Source organism: Papilio polytes, unplaced genomic scaffold (assembly GCF_000836215.1).
Source record: "Papilio polytes unplaced genomic scaffold, Ppol_1.0 DF823835.1, whole genome shotgun sequence".
Lineage (NCBI taxonomy): Eukaryota > Metazoa > Arthropoda > Insecta > Lepidoptera > Papilionidae > Papilio > Papilio polytes.
This window is the reverse complement of record NW_013525369.1, coordinates 2064994-2067624: the sequence shown is the minus strand read 5'-3', so window position 1 is coordinate 2067624 and position 2631 is coordinate 2064994. Positions and strand designations below refer to the sequence as shown.

General features: G+C 31.4%; 1 protein-coding gene across 1 annotated transcript in view; it reads right to left on the bottom strand.

The window, feature by feature from the left end:
* Positions 1 to 2631, bottom strand: part of LOC106103210 (kynurenine/alpha-aminoadipate aminotransferase, mitochondrial) — a 27799-nt gene that overhangs the window by 17807 nt on the left and 7361 nt on the right. The window lies entirely within an intron of this gene.

The following is a 2631-nucleotide window of genomic DNA, read 5'->3' as shown; positions in this document are numbered from 1 at the left end:
CCCCAACAATACGTACTCAATGTTTTGCGCAAACAACTTGAACCGCAAAAAATTATGTTTTGTGTGAAAACTAACGCCTTTTAACAATGAGAATGTATTTACAAATTTATTACAACTCTTATGTTAAACAATATCGTGCTAAATTGTACTCTAACAGCAAAGCAATAAAGTCTTTCAGAAATGTTAGTTGAAGCACATTAATATTTGTAATAAATTTTTGTCGGTTTTGCACAACAAGTTAATAGAATCAAATACTTAGATATTTACAACTCTAATGCATTTAAATAAAGTAAATTTTTCATTGCATTTATCATTATCTTGTAAAGTATTGAGTTATAAGCCTCTCGAGCGCACGTGTTTGAAAGAAATACTCGAAATGCGCGAAATAAGACAGATACTTTACACAAAGAGACGGCTTCGAGTATACACGATCACTATCACTTTTTTTTTAATTTAACTTTTAGTTTGTAAAACACTAGCTTCTAATTAATAAAAACAAAAGTAAGTAAGCTATGTGTTCTTCCTTCCTCTACGTCTATGCCAAATTTTATTATTATCCGTTCATCCGTTTAGGCTACAAACTCTAACATCCATCTAAACATTCGCATTTATAACATTAGTAAGGATCACATTCATTTTTTTTAATAATTATTAACGTACTCTACTTGTAAAACTTAACTATGTTTAAAGTTTCGAAACGTCTTTCCACACATACATTATGGAATAACAACAAAGTTATAGACATAATCGAACTCCATTTTCCATTATTAGAAAAGATTGTTTATTCAGATGTAGCTAATAACAGCTTATTAAGACTAATGAATGCAGAAAATCGTGCAAATAACTTGCTAATGCAATATCGCAGTCAATTGCAGCGCAGTCCGGCGCAGCGCGGGACGCTCACTCTGCGACATTCATCGTTCATTAAAGCCAATGTTCAACTCATTCGGTCGCTGGGGGGGGGGGNNGGGGGGGACGTGCTCTCAAATAATCGCGCACCAATTAAAACTGCTTATTTCCTTAATTCTGAGCAATCGCTCCCTTAAACAGCTTTCATTCCTCAACACAACACATACAACTAAACATAGACTGTATTCGAAAGAGTTTAAGTCCAATTTCGATTACAACCTTTTACAGTAAACTGTCTGATTTTCTGAGATAATTGTGCTGAGGAAAAACAGCTCTTGTGATAATGAGTTACGATTAAAAATGAAGTGATAAGGTGTTGGGGAAGAGGTGAAGGAAATTGTGCGCTAACTCGCGCCGGCGGAATGAAACAACTCTTTGCGCTAATAATGAGAAAGTATAGACAGAGCAATGTCCCACAGAGACTACTTGGAGGTTACGACATTCTTCACAATTCGAATCTATTAAAATTATAACTAAAAGTAATTTAAGTGTTGCAAGAAAAAATAGATACAGAAAATACCAAGGATTGAAAAGAACAAGATTAAAATCAACTAAAATATAGATAGGTAATGTAAAAATGTGCAAAGCGGTTTGTTATTTCACTTTATTCATCATATTTAATTACACATTGCTCTGAGTGTCTGTCAGTAGATACTCTGTGCAGAGTACGGCGGACGCTAACTAAGCAGTTATTGAGGATGTTCGCTCGCAGATCGCAGCACTAACTGATTCACAATCCCTTATTCATAATTTATTTACCATACTTGACCTGACGGGAATATACCGACGATAGACGACAGATGACCAATTATGAACTAAAATGGGAAATTGAATTCACGACACATACCTATTATCTTTAAAAATCATATTAAAAATGCAATATGATAAATATTAGTGATGTGTTTCGAAATATTTTTAATTTATATTAAAATAAAAAGTGAACTTTTTATAATTAATTTAATAGTTTATTGTACATATTAAGATAATATAACACTACTTAACGTATTAATTACATAATAAATCAAACTTTAAATACAAAATCGAAATATTTATTATGCTATGAAAAATTTTCCACCTAATCAGTTCCTTTCACAAAGAATAATATCGCTTGGTTTACCTAAAATTCTATTTTAAGTTGAAGAGCGACATCTAGTATCGAGTAGCGGACAGTTTGGACAAAAAAATTTAAAACTGTATATCCTTAATGCTACTTATAAATAATTAAAGTACATTCAATATATTGTATTTTCAATATGTTGATTTATATTTGATGACGATATTTTCAAACTTTTTGTATTTATAAAAAATATGTTTTATTAACTAAGGATGGTGACAATAGATGGCACTTATACATAAAAGCAGATCTGGTAGACATCGACATGATCATAATTATTCTAATGAGTATTTTAGAAACTAGAAACCTAAGTGTTGTCTTACATTAATTAAAATTTAAGTACTTATCCATGGATATAAATAAATCTATAAAAAGTGTAAACAGGTGATAAGTTTTACCTTTAAAAATGCTTTGACAGGACTATCTAGATAGCTTTTATTCTTCAGAAGTTTTTTGTATGTACGTAGATAATTTGGGATTAAAAATGTATTATACACTGTGTGCTTACCATGCAAAAAAAATAATACAAAGCGTATCTTAAAAACAATGTTTAAAATTTATATAGATGTGTGTGTTACTGACGCTACCCGCCGCTGGGCGGCGCTGCG